General features: G+C 41.5%; 1 protein-coding gene across 23 annotated transcripts in view; it reads right to left on the bottom strand.

Moving 5' to 3' along the window:
• Positions 1-16,748, bottom strand: part of LOC308411944 (uncharacterized protein) — a 47,231-nt gene that overhangs the window by 9,272 nt on the left and 21,211 nt on the right. For 16 of the 23 annotated variants that reach the window (XR_013974480.1, XR_013974482.1, XR_013974483.1 and 13 more), the window contains 2 exons: positions 2,725-16,394; positions 7-2,585 (listed from right to left, as the gene is read on the bottom strand). The gene's annotated coding sequence lies outside the window, so the exon portion shown is untranslated. Of the gene's footprint in view, positions 1-6; positions 2,586-2,724; positions 16,395-16,748 lie in introns of those variants that run through there. The other 7 variants (XR_013974487.1, XR_013974494.1, XR_013974500.1 and 4 more) reach the window with 7 other exon arrangements.

The raw sequence follows: 16,748 nt of genomic DNA, 5'->3' as shown, positions 1-16,748 counted from the left end.
TCTTACCGCTCTCTCTCGTCCTGTCCGCTCGCAGCATCTGGAATCCCAGTAGTGTCACGCTCGTGTCCGGAGTTAGCGGTGTTAGCCATGATTCCGTTAGCATCATGATGCTACATTGCCGGTGTTGTGCCAAAACCGGTACTCCCTCTGTGACCAGGTTAGCGACGTGAGCTCATTCATCTTATAGGGCTAAGATAAGATAAGATAAGATAACCTTTATTAGTCCCACACGTGGGAAAGATCTTACGTTTCCAATAATTACAGAAGGAAGAGATGGTCGATAACGTCTCCTTCACGGGCGACGGCGCTCCTTCCCAGCACGACACCCCCGTCTTTTCCTCCTCAGCTCGCTGGGAATGTCGGGTCTGTCCGCCGACAGTACCGTTGCGGGACGCAGCGCTAACACCTGATCCTTACTGTAAACAAAGGATTCCTGCTCTGGGTCCCCAGACACGGGTGAAAAAAGTAGAAATAAACTAAGAAAAACGACCAGAACTAGCACAAAATGGTAGAACATGGTTGCAGAGTCTAATTACTAATACGTTAGTTATAAAAAAAATTACGAGAAGAAAAAAATAAGAAAGAAAGAAACTCAGAATGAGTAGAGCTGCTGTAACAGGCTGCCGCACACGGGGGGCGCCGGTGTTCCAGATCTACTGGCGTTTAGATCGACTGGCGTTGGTCGAACAGATGTGTGGCAGTCTTGCGTTTCAGGAGCTGCTACCGACAAACCAGCAAAAAAACGCCAAATGTGTCATCTGTGACACTTGTGAGGTTGTCTCAAACACACTCCGTCAGTCTTGATGCTGTTGAACAACAAAATGTTTAAAAATGTGGTGAGTTTACCTGGTGATATCCTCACGCGCGACGCGATCGCGAAAACAGCAAACAAGTAACACCACGCCGATGTTGTTCACAGGACAGCAAGAGTAAACGATCGGGAGACTCTTGTCGTCGTTATCGTTCCCCTTGCACGGTTTATTTCTCCGAATTCAGCGTTTTTGCTTCACAACTAAAGCGAGCAGTTTACTTTGTGCACTAACATGGAGTCGAGTCAACCAGCGCCACCTCTGGCCAAGTGCCACAGCCTACAGCCAGATCAACTTGTGACATACATCTGCAACACGTTTGAATTCGTGTCATGCACATTTGTACCTTTCAATTGTCTCTGTTTGTGCGTCATGCAAATAAACCTTTGAAATGAATGAAATGATATCATGTATTTATTATCAGCCTAAAACTGGTAAAACTGTGTTTGTCATTACTTTTGTATAGTGGTATTACTTTCGCAATTTTCATTTTTTTTGGAAAACAACCGGACTGAAATGATAAATTGCAGACATACAGTATGTTAAGGGACTAGCAATATTCAGAATAACCTGTTTAACTACAGACATATTTATGTCATGATAATCCATTGAACACTTACTTTTACATTTTAATGTGATATTTATTACTTCTTGCTCATTTGTAGCTGAGAGGAACAGTGAAAAGAGATTTGATTTTATATTACTGATATTTTCATTTTTTTGACACGGGATGTCCGCTGCTAGTTCAGGGCCAACATTTATAAAAAAAAATTATTGAACCCATCTACAATGCTACTCATGTTGTGATTTTCACCATTTGCATCAATGAAACATTCAGGATATGATGTTTCAGAAGATCCTTGTTTAATTAAGTTGTTTAACACATCCCAAGTTCCTTTTATATTGTTTTTTTCATATAATCTTCTTCTATAATAAAGTTGTTTACTCATTCTTATAATATCAGTCAATTTATTTCTATATGCTTTATATCTTTGTTCCACTTCTTTTGTTTTTACTTTGATGAACTGTTTATACAGATTGTTTTTCTTTTTGCAAGCATTAATAATTCCTTTTGTGAGCCAAGGACTTTATATTTTTTCTTTGTCTTGTGTTTGTTTACAGGACAATGTTTATTGTACAACATAGTGAAAATATCTAGGAAATTGTCATAAGCCTTGTCCGCATCTGACTCTTCATACACCAAACTCCAGTCTTGTTGTGCTAAATCGAAATTGAAGGCATGAATTGCTTCTTCATTTATTGCCCCTACGTGGCGTCCTTGTAGGGGCGCCACATGCCAGAATACTCCACTATGGTAGACCAGTAATCACATGGGCCCTTCCAATAAGTGTGATAGGGGTAACCAAGCTTCTGATTATTACACTCTATATCTACCATTGGATTGTAACCTACCCAAACATCATATTCCCGCCATGAACTATTTAAACCTTTACATGGCACGGTGGTTAGCACTGTTGCCGCACAGCAAGAAGGTCCTGAGTTCAATTCCACCATCAGGCCGGGGTCTTTCTGTGTGGAGTTTGCATGTTCTCCCCGTGTTTGCGTGGGTTCTCTCCGGGTACTCCGGCTTCCTCCCACCGTCCAAAGACATGCAGCTTGTGGGGATAGGTTAATTGGATAATCCAAATTTCCACTAGGTGTGAATGGTTGTCTGTCCCTGTGTGTTAGCCCTGCGACAGACTGGCGACCTGTCCAGGGTGTACCCTGCCTCTCGCCCTATGACAGCTGGGATAGGCTCCAGCGCCCCCCGCAACCCTGAAAAGGATAAGCGGAAGCGAATGGATGGATGGACATTTAATGACAGCACAAAGATCGAATGTGTACAAAGTAGTGGACCCTTTAACGTAGTCCAACTCTACACCGCCATAATAATCAAAACACTCATCTGATTTACCTGTTTCACTACGTTTGGTTCGCTTCACCGTGGCCTGTGATGATGCAGTCGCTGGAATGGATTCAGGTCTGTCTCTGGGCAATTCACTTATAAGAAAAATCACAGTTACAATAACAACAGTCACACCTAACACTACCATTTTTCTCCAATTCCCCCTCAACCAGCCTAGAGAAGTTAACATGATTTAAATGTAAATAAAAGGCTCGTCTGTTTACATCTCTCCCTCACAGAAGGCTTCTCTGCAGAGCATCAAATCTGCATGGCAAAGTGACACACTTTAGGTGATCTTCATCCTTGGGAAAAGTGGTGTCAACTATTTCCCAGTCTCCTAGTATTTGTGCCTCACACAGAAACACAATTCCATCGCTGGACTTCCTCTGCACCGTCACTTTTAGAGCTTGGCACGCTCTCTCCATCCCTCGAGTTCTCATGTTCCAACGCTGCTGAAGGTTTAAGGCAGAGCACGTCGTACACCTTAGTTGTCTTCCTCAGCGTCAACATTGAATCTTTCATTTTATTTAAGATTTTGCTGTGGGAAGTCTCCTCTTGATCTCCTGGAAGCTCAGTAGCACAGCTCTCTGTGTGATGTCCGCTGTGCTGAAGATGATCTCTGATCCTCCTGAAGCCTCTCTCCTGGCCTCAGCTCCCATCTTGTGGACGATCCTCTCAGCCACTCCTTCTCATCATGGCACCTCACGACATCTACAAATTCAAAAATGACACTCCTCTCGCCACACGGCTTTTGCCATGTGTCAACTCCCCAATGAGACATGCACAAGAATGTTGCACATTCTCTCTAAAGCAATCTCCAGGGTTTCCCACTTGGAGCAGCCATACTCCAACCTGTAACCCTGTGTAAAAACATTAATCAGCAGTCACATGTTAAGCTTGTTTAACTCCCAGCTCCACCTGGAGCCTGTAACCTGGAAGACAAATCTGTTAAATCAAACTTCACATTTGCAACCAACTATAGATCATGAGAGTGATAAAGTACTCAGCATAACAGACAAGTATCATGTGCAGGTTTTCTCCAATAATTAAATCACTATTATTACCATAATTTGTCCCAAATCATGAATCATCCCAATTTATTCCACAATTAATCTGTGACTTTCCTTAAACAATTTCACTCCACCCATTTTATCACTTTGAGTTCAATAGTGGCAGGCTAATGAGCCCATATTCAACTATTCCATAAACACTGCATCCCTTATTTGTTTTTCTCATGTCACTTGTCCACTTCTGCTGAATCCTCCACATGCACTCTTAAAGAAAACAAACATTAGCAGCACACATGGATTGTGTGGTGGGCAGGCGTCGGCCATCCACATTCCAGAGGTGCCATAAAAAGACCATAAAGTTAGCCATCCATAGCTGTGGAAAGAAGTGACACTAGTTTTCAACACAGAAAATTTCTCACATGTTATTCACATTGTCAAAGTAGCCTTCACATTTTCCCAACAACACAGTGTAACAGCATCACCAACTCATAACCTGTAGTAGAGAAACAAACATCCACCAATTGTTCTGTTAGAAATCACATCATCAAATCACATGAAGAACTGTAATGCTGTAGAAAAGAATGCAAATGTTAGCGCTGCGCAGGTGTGTACACACTTTCTCACAGTAACTTCTGTGAGCAACATGAATAACACACCCCTGGTAGATTCACAAACACAGAAAATGGCATTTAAAAGGTGAAACCATCACGCAACCTCGAATGTTGCTGTCATCTTTCTGCTCCTGTAAAAGGAAACACATAAATTCATCCACCCTTTTGTCCTGTCTAGGTGGAGCTTAACCTTGAGTCGTGGTTAAGTCTTGTCAGCTTTTACCAGTCAGTCAGTTTGTTTTTATTTCCATTCATTCATTCATCCATTCTTTCTATCTTTGCTGATAGTGGAACCTATCGTCGCATTTAGTTTCCACTTTCAGCAAAATGACGTCATTTCAAAAGAAAAAGAAGAAGAACTTTAGATCGGATTTCCTCGCTGAATCTTTTTTAGGCAGGGACTAATTGTCCCAAATAAGTGGCTTTCTCCAGAGCCCATTTTAATGTGGAGAAGCTCACTTATAACAATTTTCTTTACGACGTGTAGCACTTTTAATTCCCGACGTGCAGATCTGCTTAAAGAGAAGAAATTCACAAACAAAAATCAGTGCACTGTTCAAAAAATAGAAATAAAAATTGACAAATAAAACTGAAAAACAAAATAAAAAATAAAAAATACAGAAGCCCGGTCTTAAGACTTGTCACGGAATATTCTTTCTCTTATAGGTGAGAAAACACCCATAGTTCAGTAACAAAACAAAACAAAAAACAAAACAAAAACAAAAAAATCTGCTAGTTTCACTCATTTAAACTCTGGCTGCAGGATTCTGTTCACCCCTGCTATCATGTTCCCCAAAATAATACTAATTCAGTCGTCTATGTATCAGTTCTCAACCCACTCACTAAAACAAACAGGATGATGGTAACAAAATTACCTACTTAAAATTGTGTTTGATCTTCATTACATGTGTGTGTCGGGTTAATACATGTTCTGTTTTTATGTATCCTTTTATGTACCTTCCCCCTTTTTTTGAAACAAAACTCCGTTCACTCCAAATTTTGTTTCAGAAACATCTAAATGAAAAACTCTGTCATAGTCAGGCACAGCTAAACCCCAAATGCTTGCAGGTTACCATAGGCAACCACACTGTGTGTTGTCAACCCCTTCCACAAATGCCCTCTTTTAATGTGTAACACTTTGTGTATGATTTTTAAACAGACTCACATGCTTAAGATGTTGTCTAATCTTCATGAGCTCTCTTGTGTTTGTGTTAGTAGGGTTAATGCATGTTCTGCTTGTGTATGTGATTTTGTATATGTTTCTATTTTCGCAGTGTTTCAGACTCCTTCTCAATTTTCCAACTTAAGCAGTCAGATTTCTTTTCCCCAGGTTTGCTAACCCAAATTTTGATTTCCCACATTAAATAATTCCCATGTGTTCTCACCTAGTCTTCTCACTCTGTTGTCCTCTCCCACTTCAACAGTCCAATAGCCGGCAGTTCTCCTTCAGCTTTGTCCTGTGTTCCACTGTCTCTTCTTGCCATTTTACTCCAAAGGTGGCAAATGTTAAACTCCAACAGTCTCCTCAGTTCTCCTCAAATGTTCTTGTCACATGCACAGTGAAGTTGCAGCTTGTTGGAAACACAGTGCCATTCATCCAATCAGGCAGGATGATGGGTTTGCTCTTCTTCTCTGATGCTGTTTGTTCACATTGCTGCTGCTTGCTGGGACTCTTTGCTCAGGACTTTGCTGCTGTCCCTTTATCTGCCATGTTATTGCTCTTTAGAGCTGCATTCCTTGTCTTCAGGAAGGAGTGAGAGCTCGCTTGTGAGGTTGAGAAACACATGGTGCTGTAAATAAGTTAGCCAGAAACTTGGCCTGCATGTTTCCAATGATGTTAAACTATGACTTTCTTCCAACCGCTGCATGTGGAAAATTGATTCAGGTCTGCTTTTCACCTGAAAGTGACAAACTAAGACATTTTCATTATTATTATCAGTGCTTAATCAACACACATCTCTCTCTCTCTCTCTCTCTCTCTCTGTTCTTGTGAACAGTCCTTTCTTAAAAGCAGAAAATGAGACTGTAGTTGTTCCTGGCTGATCAACACAAAACCTTTTTCCTATAATTTTTTTCATCTACAATATAAATTCTCTCTTTTTCACTCTTTTTTTTTCTGGTGCATATTATGTGTGGTGTCACCTGTGTGGTGTCACCTTTCCATTTTTCTAACAGTACACTTGCATACCTCAGTGCTTGTCTTCCTCCCCCTTTTGTGGTGGTCTGGACACTGTGTCAATCCTCCACTTCCAGGCAGTCGCTTGTCTCCCCGGATTCCTTAACCTAATTTGATTCCCCACACTAAAACAGCCGCCTCAGCCCTCTTCTGCTCCTTTTCTTCTCTCCCACTTTTCAGTCCAATGGCAGTCAGTTTTTTCAGCTTTGTCCCGTGTCTCTCTTTGTCCCACTGTCTCTTTCATTGCCATCTCACTCCAAACATGGCAAATGTCAAACTCAGACAGTCTTCTCAAAAGTCCTTCACACACAGTGAGGTTGCAGCTTGCTGGAAACGCATCTCCATCCATCCAATCTAGATGGTGGTTCTTCTCTTTCTGATGCAGTTTTCCCACAGCGCTGCTGGACCTCTCTGCTCAGAACTCTGGTATTGTCTCTTGGACTTCTGTCCACTGTTGATGTTCATGCTCGTGCTTCTGAAACTGCACTCTGTGTCTTCAGGGAGAGCTTCCTTGGAGCTTGCTTGTTCAGGATGAGGACGGGAAACTGCAAAACAATTCAGCCAAAAAATTCTGGCTGGGTGTTTCTATTTCTTCTAATGATCTTAACCTATAATTTTCTTCCGACTGCTGCCCGTGGAGAATTGATCCAGGTCCGTTCCCCACCTGTAATCGACAGACTGAGAGACTTTCATTATTCACTGTGACTGCATATGTTTTCATTACTCCTAAAGCAACACATCTCTACTTATTTTGTTTTGAACTCTACTGACTTTAAACCCCAAAAATGAAATTTTTATTTGGTCTTAACCGCAAACACAAAAATCTTCTTGATTTTGTTGTTAATTATTTTCATCCACAACACTCCAAATTATGTTTTCTTTTGTGTCCAGCAGGGGAAGAAGGTGACCTGTAGCGTCACTGCTTCCCCCAGTTGGAGACAATTTCCCACTCACACTTCCACACTTTTTATTTTCTTTGTTTTCATGATTTTCTTTCTCTCTTTTTTTTTTCACCCCATTGTTTTACACCCACATATTAACCTGTTAACTCACTCCTCCAACCTCATTTTCCTTTCACCCCAACAGCTCTCATACAGTCAGCAATCAAATTCTCCATTCACCCTTGAGTACTTGATCACCTTTAAATGTCACTGTTAATTTTATCAATTAATTTATCATTACTTTATAACTAATCCACTCTTTAATTTGCTTTATTTACTTTAGTTCACTTTCTCCTCTTTGATCACTACGATTTCTTAACTATTTATTATTTCACAAAAAAATCAACTAATGTACTTTGTCTCCCTCTTTGTCATCAAGGAATTCACACACACTCACGGGCTGGTCACTCGCCCCCACCTTTTCTTTCTCTCTCACACACGCACATTTTGCTCTTCGTTCGTTCCACCTGTGAACCCCGCCCCTCGAGGCTGGCTCACACACACTTCATGCTTCTCGCAGTCCCATTCAAACTTTCTGCGAGACACTTCTTCCTCTGCTTATTCCGGACAACGCCCTAAGCGGCACACAAAGCGGATGCCGTCCGCTCGTGCACCTCACAAATTATTCAAACTGCGCCACGGACTCGATACCGCGGTTTCTCTTCCCCTAAAAAATATAAAACCAAATTAAACCCCCCAATTGACTTCAGTTTCCAACAATTCGCGACACGGCCTCCTACCGCGATTTCTGCACACCATAAACACACACTTTTAGACACGAATTCTTTTTGTTACTTCAATTGACTCCCGTACTTCAGACGAGACGCCGACTCTAACGGCGCTTTCACACACACACGCAATCTACACACACTGCAGTCAGTGGGCTGAGCCAAGCAGTCGTTCTCTCACTAACAAAGCAACTTGCCCCCACTCTCATGCACATTATCAACCACGACTAGGATCCAACACCTAGCTTTAGTTATTTAGGGCGCCCTCAGTGCCCAGGTTACCAACCTGGCAAATCCCAAGGACGCGTCCAACCAAGGGTGGAGTTGCCAAACTCGGAGCGCACACGGCCCTTAGCCGGCGACAAAGCCTTTCGGCCCCGCTTTCTAACTAATAGTAACACAAATTTCCTGCTTTAACGCACGAGGACAGATCACCGCCACTTTTTTCTAATAACTAAGACGGATCAAACACCGCCGCGGATGAAACACCGATTCTATTAATCCGTAACAAAAATCTGCTGCTTTAACGCACTGAGATTTTCTTACAGGGCGCTAAACATCAACTTGGAGTTCTTACAAAAGTCTCTTGCTTTAACGCACTGAGACGGACGCTAGCCGCCTTTTTTTCTACTGAGTGAATTTACACTGGGATACGTTCAACTTAGCGAACAGATAATTTAGGCTTTAAACAATATGCACGGTTCGAAAATAAACAGGTCGTGCTTACCTTTTAATCATGTGAGCTAGCTCTCTGTTCGCCTCGTTTCACGATCTCAGCTCTGCCAATTCATCTCTGGGCCTAGAGCGAATCCCGAGGGTTTCGGCACCAAAACTGTTGAGAAATCAGTTTTACCCCGGTTCTTTTCATTCCTCGAGCGTCCAGAGATGGCACCGGACTCAGTAGTCATTTTCATCTTCATTTATCTTCATTTAAGCATGCACTTCTAGAAGGGAAGAGAGGCCGGTGTCCCTCTGCAAAAATCTTCACCCCTTTGTTAGTTACAGCCAGCTTTATAGAGGTGACCCCATCATAAAACCCCTTACGGTGTGCTGGAAACTCTGTGTCTGTGTCTATGTGAGTGCTCGTGAGTGAGTGTGTGCGCATACCTGTGTGTATGTGTGTGCACATGAGTGAGTGTGCGTGTGGATGTGTGTGTGTGTGTGACCGTTAAAACACTGTGGGTGTAGGTGACTCCCTAGAGGTCATAAAACCCCTCTCACTTCCAGACCACAGTTACAAATCTTGAGACCCCCACCCTAAGACATCCTCTGGGGAATTTCCACTCAGAGGGCGAGGTCTACAATCTACTCCTACAATCAGCCTTTATTATAGTGAGGGCAGTGTCAGTGTCTCTACAACAGTTCTACATTATATTTTAACACATTTCTAAACTTTAAATCAGCTAAATATTCTACAGAACATATGTAGCAACCCTGCCGCCCGCCTTATTTAATCTATTCATGTATTTTAAATCATATCCATTCAAACAGAAATCTATTCCTTTATGGACATTGAACCAAGTTTCAGTGACGGCTATAACACTGAAGGGGTGAGAAAATTGTTGCAAGTAGTCCTTAATGAAATCAAAATTAGAATACATACTTCTGCTGTTAAAGTGAATTAATGAGAGCTTCCCGTCTAGGTTGATTTTTTTTTTTTCATATTGTTCCTGTGTGAAATAATTACAATTTTTAACAAAAGAAGAAAGAAAATTACTTTCAGAATCTATTTCTGGATCTATTATATTATGCTCCTTATATTCACAATCTAGATCAATTACTTTCTGTTGGAGAATTGATTTCAACATGTCTGTTACGCCCCACTTAAAAACGAAGTGTTGACTGGAGTGAGGGGTAACGCAAAGTGAAAAAGAACACCTGAGCTACTGGAGAATAGGCAAGGCAAGGCAAGGCAAGTTTATTTGTATAGCACAATTCAACAACAAGGTGATTCAAAGTGCTTTACAGAGACATTAGAAACAAGAACAAATAAAAAGCATGATTTAAAATTGAATAAAACAAGCAAATAAACTAACTAACTAATTAACAAACAAACAAACAACAGTATATAAAATCAAAACAGATAAAATCAGAACAGTAGATAAAATCAGTAGTTAAATGTAAGTTTTGAAATTTAAGCTTAAAGTGTGGATTTGGTGCTTTATTCAAATGCAGCTGAGAACAGGTGAGTCTTCAATCTGGATTTAAATAAACTGAGTGTTTCAGCTGATCTGAGGCTTTCTGGGAGTTTGTTCCAGATATAAGGAGCATAAAAGCTGAATGCAGCTTCTCCGTGTCTGGTTCTGACTCTGGGAACTGATAAAAGACCGGATCCAGATGACCTGAGGGATCTGGATGGTTCATACTGGGTCAGGAGGTCATTGATGTATTTTGGTCCTAAACCATTCAGAGCTTTATAGGCCAGCATCAGAACTTTAAAGTCTATCCTCTGACGGACAGGCAGCCAGTGTAAGGACCTCAGAGCTGGACTGATGTGGTCCACTTTTTTGGTCTTAGTGAGGACTCGAGCAGCAGAGTTCTGAATGAGCTGTAGTTGTCTGACTGATTTTTTAGGTAGACCTGTAAAGATGCTGTTACAGTAATCAAGCCTACTAAAGATGAATGCATGGACTAGTTTTTCCAGGTCCTGTTGAGACATCAGATCTTTTATCCTTGATATATTCTTGAGGTGATAGTAAGCTGACTTTGTTATTGTCTTAATGTGTTTTTCTAAGTTTAGGTCTGCATCCATCACTACACCCAAATTTCTCGCCTGGTTTGTGGTTTTTAGATGTATAGATTGAAGTTCTCTGGTGACCTGTAATCGTTTTTCTTTGGCGCCAAAGACTATTACCTCAGTTTTGTTTTTGTTTAGCTGGAGAAAATTGTGGCACAACCAGTCATTGATTTCCTCAATGCATTTACCAAGAGCCTGTACAGGGCCTCGGTCTCCTGGTGACATTGTGATATATATTTGTGTGTCATCTGCATAGCTGTGATAGTTTATTTTGTTGTTCTTTATAATCTGTGCCAGTGGGAGCATGTAGATGTTAAACAGAAGGGGTCCCAAGATGGAACCTTGGGGAACTCCACATGTGATACTTGTCTGCTCAGATGTGAAGTTACCTATTGATACAAAGTATTTCCTGTTTTCTACGTATGTTTTGAACCAGTTTAGTACAGTTCCTGAAAGACCTGTCCAGTTCTCCAGTCGTTTGAGTAATATGTTGTGGTCAACTGTATCAAATGCTGCACTGAGATCCAGTAAAACTAGGACTGACATTTTTCCACTGTCTGTATTCAGACATATGTCATTAAACACTTTGGTCAGAGCGGTTTCAGTGCTGTGGTTCTGTCTAAAACCTGACTGGAAGGCATCGTAGCAATTATTCTGTTTTAAGAAGTAACTGAGCTGTTGGGAAACTGCTTTTTCAATGATCTTACTTAAAAACGGGAGATTTGAGATCGGCCTGTAGTTGTTCATTTGTGTCTTGTCAAGATTGTCCTTTTTCAGTATAGGTTTGATTACAGCAGTTTTTAGTGATTCTGGAAACACACCTGATAATAAAGAAAAGTTGACGATCTGTAACAGGTCTGACTCTAAAGTCTTTGAGACCTTTTTGAAAAAACTTGTTGGCAGGACATCTAAACAGCAGGAGGAGGAGTTCAGTTGACCTAAGATGTCCTCCAGGTCTTTGCTGTTAATAGGTTGAAACTGTTTCATGGTGTTTAAACAGTTTTTTGGTGGACACAGTACATATCCTGGATCTGCTGTTGATGTCTGCTAATAGATGTCATTAAACAAGATTTATTGCCCAAAACTACTACAATAAAAACAAACACAGGGAAGTTCTTTTCTTCAGGGTCTCCAAGGCCAAAACAACAAACAAAACACCCCCTTTAGCTAGAAATCAAACCAAGTACTCACTAACCAAAACAAAATACAATGGCTGAGCTCCCTGTCTAACCAAGAACAGGAGAAAACAGTTGAAACAAAAATGGCAGAGAACCCCTACCTGCTTCCACAATGATGAACTAATTAACACAATAAGGGCACACCTTTGCTTACAATAAAAGAAAGGAAACCAAAGTTCCACAGGCTTTAAGTTCTCACACACATACACACTAAGGCCCGCTGCCCAAAACACTACAGCTCACAGCTCTGGCAGAAATTGGGGAAGTGGCAGGAGTGTGGCAGTTTAGGATGGCAAACTATATGCTCTGGCTGATGAGCTAGAACACACCTCAGCTGCGGCTCATGAGGCAGACCTGCAACACAAGAAAAGGAGAAAAAAAAAACCTCTTCTACAAAGGGAGAGTCACTAGAGGTCAGCGACCGTAACAGTGTCCATGTCATTTCTTCAGTCACCTTTCCCCCCCACCATATGTTAATAGACCTCTCTGCATTAAATCATTCTCTGGCTCTCTTCCACAGCATGTCTTTGTGCTGTTTCCTTCTCTAACTCCAACACGTCACGGCAGATGGCCGCCCCTCCCTGAGCCTGGTTCTAATGGAGGATTCTTCCTGTTAAAAGGGCGTTTTTTCTTCCACCTGTTGCCAAATTGCTAGCTCAAAAGGGGGAAGTTTGATTGGATTTTTGACCCTTCAGAGGAAGCTCATTACCACCACATGTATCCATGACCTCAGTCTTTGGTCACTAGCCAAAACCACAGATGAGGGTAGTTACGTTGCTTGACCAGTAAATCGACGGCTTCACTTTTACGTTCAACTCTCTCTTCATGACAACAGATCAGTGCAACGTTTGCATCACTGCACCTATGACCCCGTCTGTCAGTCTGAACATATTATACTGCTTCAGGTTCGACAGGTTATTCTGAGCTGCTGATTATATAAGCGCTATAAAAGGTTTTTGAAGACTTGTTTCTCATACTTTTGCCATTAAAGGGCACACTAGAGGCGAGGAAATCTACAGTGAATTTAAAAGTTGCAGAATTTGACATGTGTTTCCAGGATATGGTTATCATGCAGGACATTGTCAAGTTAATCACAAATCCATGTCTTTCTATTGTTGCTGAAACTGTATCCACAAATACAGGGATGGCCAGCTCCAGGCCCAAGAGCTGGTTTCCTGCAGGTTTGTGACCTTGATCCGGCACAGCTGACTTAATTGGGAAAAATTACCCCATCGGCATTTCTAGAAGTTCTCTAGAGGCCTGGCAATGAACTAATCATCTGTACCAGGTGTATTGACCAAGGGTGTTATCTAAAACCTAAAAGACACTGGCTCTTGTGTACAGATGGGTATTATTTAGGTTTTATCCGATACTGGTGCCAAACCGGTACATTTGAATCCGTGCCGGTACTTAAACAGTGCTCGAACCGGTGCTTAAAAAATAGAGGACACAAACTTTTTCCAAAAAACCTCTTATGTTTAGCTGTTGTTCGTAAAAAGATAACAATGTTAGCCTTTTCTGCAGCTACAGGGCATATATGGTATCACTCTTGGCTGGAAGCAGTGCTTAAAGAATGGAAAAAACACAAATTTTGTCCAAAAACCTCTCTTTTTTAACTGTTTTCCACTTTTTCTTTGGTCATTTTGGCCTTTTTGGCCAGGGTGAAGGGAGTATCTGCCATCAAAAAAGAAGACAGCCGCATGTAAATACGATGATGTTTGCTAGTTCACCTTACATGCATTAATATAATAACGTGGTTAGTCTACTCAACGTAAATTACACACGAACAACATTAAGCTACTCACGCAGAGAAGAAAGGCTGCACTGCCATCATCATCCATCATAATTTCTGCTACACTGGCAGGGCTAGGGGCCAGGACTCTACTCTTCGGGTTTTGGGGGGATGTTGCTAACTCCAGGTTCGATAACATGCACTACACCCACAGTAGATGTGCAAGCTATCAAATACGGTGCATTTATTGGCTTTTAAAAAAACGCTATGTGTCGCCAGGTGTTTCACCAGATTTTGAGGTGTTACCTTCTTTGCACAGTATCACCTTAAAGCACTTGTTGCAGGCTGCTTAGTTTGCATCTTTTGCTGTGAAGTACAGCCACTTTGCCTTGGGTATTTTTAATCTGTAGCTCTGCTGGAAAAGAACGTACATACCTGGGCCCGCCTACTATCCTGGGAAACGTAAAATGATTGGCTAGAATCCAAAGTGTATGACATCTCAGGGAAAAAAAGCACCAAAATGTGTGCTGCTTTCTGGTCTGGTTATTACAGTTTATGTGGTACCGGATACCGGTAACCATCCCTACTCTTGAGGCCTGGAGGTGGTCACCCCTGTACTAAGATGTAAGGATGCTTTTTCTTTACCTTATGAAGTGGACATGGAAACTGCAAAGTGACAATAAACTGCAGTCTAGGGCAAACATTTTTGTCACAGTGTGGATTCCCTTATGGTTTTTCATTGAGCTTATGTCCAGTGGTGAAGGATGACCCACACTGGTCACAGATGTGCTTTTTGACCCCACTGTGGAGAGGTCATGTATTTTAATGTACTTGGTGTGTGGAAGCCTCTCCCACATTCTTTGCAGTAGTTCATTTTGTCTCCAGTGTGGCTTTGTTTGTGGTTTAAGGTCCCGTTGATGATTGGAAGTTTTTCTACAAAGGTCACAGAGAAGCTTTCCCACCACCACAGTGACGACAGGGTTGAGAACTGGATCCATCTGTGTCGCTCTGATTCTAAACAAAGACAGTGTAAGTCAGGGAATTCCTTTAACGTTTTTATCCTGAATGTCGCCTGAAACAAAGAGCATCTCTGCCAACGTCCAATTACATTTTACTGTTTACATTATAACACTCAGTATAACTCCATAAGTTTACTGATCAGACTTGTTCCAAACAATCAGGTTAAAATTACAAGATAAAACATAAATACATCCTCACAATAACTGCACTTGTAGAGTTACTTTCTGGTGTGGGTCTTTTGGTGTTTTTTCAGGTGATGTGGAGATTTAAAGGTCTTCTGACACAGGTCACATTTATAAGGTCTCTCCTCAGTGTGGATAAACATGTGTTGTTGTAACTGTGCATCTGTTGCAAACAGTTTCCCACACTGATCACAGCGGGAAACATCATTTCCAGTGTGAAACCGTAGGTGAATATTTCGGTACTGTTTGTCGCTGAAACTTTTTCCACAAAAGTCGCAGCTGTACGCCTTAATTCCAGAGTGGGTAACTAGATGCTTCTGTAAGTCGCTATTTTGAGCAAACGTCTTGCCACACATCTCACAGCTGTGTGCTTTAACTCCACTGTGGATGATATGGTGTAATTTTAAGCATTTACGATGGGTAAAAGACTTTCCACACAAGTCACAGCTGTAAGGTTTAACTCCACTGTGGATGAGTTGGTGTGCTTTAAAGTTTTGAGCGTGGGTAAAAGACTTTCCACACAAGTCACAGTTGTACGCTTTAAATTCACTGTGGATGAGTCTGTGTATTTTTAATTCTCCAGCCCGGGTAAAAGACTTTCCACACAAGTCACAGGTGTGTGCTTTAACTCCACTGTGGATGAGTTGGTGTATTTTTAAGCTTCCAGCCTGGGTAAAAGACTTTCCACACAAGTCACAGCTGTAAGGTTTAACTCCACTGTGGATGAGTTTGTGTTTTTTTAAGCATCCAGCCTCGGTAAAAGACTTTCCACACAAGTCACAGCTGTAAGGTTTAACTCCACTGTGGATGAGTTTGTGTGATTTTAGGCTTTGAGCCAGGGTAAAAGACTTTCCACACAAGTCACAGCTGTATGACTTAACTCCACTGTGGATGAGCTGGTGTGTTTTTAGGCTTTGAGCCAAGGTAAAAGACTTTCCACACAAGTCACAGCTGTATGACTTAACTCCACTGTGGATGAGTTGGTGTCTTTTTAAGCCTCCAGACCTGGTAAAATCCTTCCCACACTCATCACAGCTGTAAGGTTTAACTCCACTGTGGATGAGTTGGTGAGTTTTTAAAGTTCCAGCCTCGGTAAAAGACTTTCCACACAACTCACAGCTGTACGCTTTAACTCCACTGTGGATGAGTTGGTGAGTTTTTAAACTTCCAGACTGGGTAAAAGACTTTCCACACAAATCACAGCTGTAAGGTTTAACTCCACTGTGGATGACTTGGTGTTTTTTTAAATTTCCAGACTGGGTAAAAGCCTTTCCACACTCGTCACAGCTGTAGGTTTTCTCTCCTTTTCTTCTGTGAGGTTTGTCGGCCTCCTGAGAGCGCTGACTTCTCGCTCCATGTTGGTCCTGCAGTGACAGAGATACAAACAGCGGCAGTGAGTGAAATGCAGTCGTGGAACAAACTGAAACTCCCTCCGTTGGTGGAATCAAACATGTCAACAAACACATTGTTGGTGTGTTACCATCACCTTCTGGTGACAGTATCACATTACAATGATGTGACACAATGAGAGTTGTAATGAAAATTACATTATTGAACAAATATTTATCAGTGGAGAAAATCTTTTACGCATAAGAAATTGCAAGTTCAACTGATGATATTGTTGTTTCAATGTGTGCTTATAAAATATGATCTTTGTATTTCCTTCTAACTTCTGTGGTTTTTGGTTGTGAATGTAGATTCTGTATATATGGAGGAAC

Source organism: Rhamphochromis sp. 'chilingali', assembly GCF_963969265.1.
Source record: "Rhamphochromis sp. 'chilingali' genome assembly, chromosome: 1".
Taxonomy (NCBI): Eukaryota; Metazoa; Chordata; class Actinopteri; order Cichliformes; family Cichlidae; genus Rhamphochromis; species Rhamphochromis sp. 'chilingali'.
The sequence above is the reverse complement of the archived record's forward strand: the minus strand, read 5'-3'. Positions and strand labels throughout refer to the sequence as shown.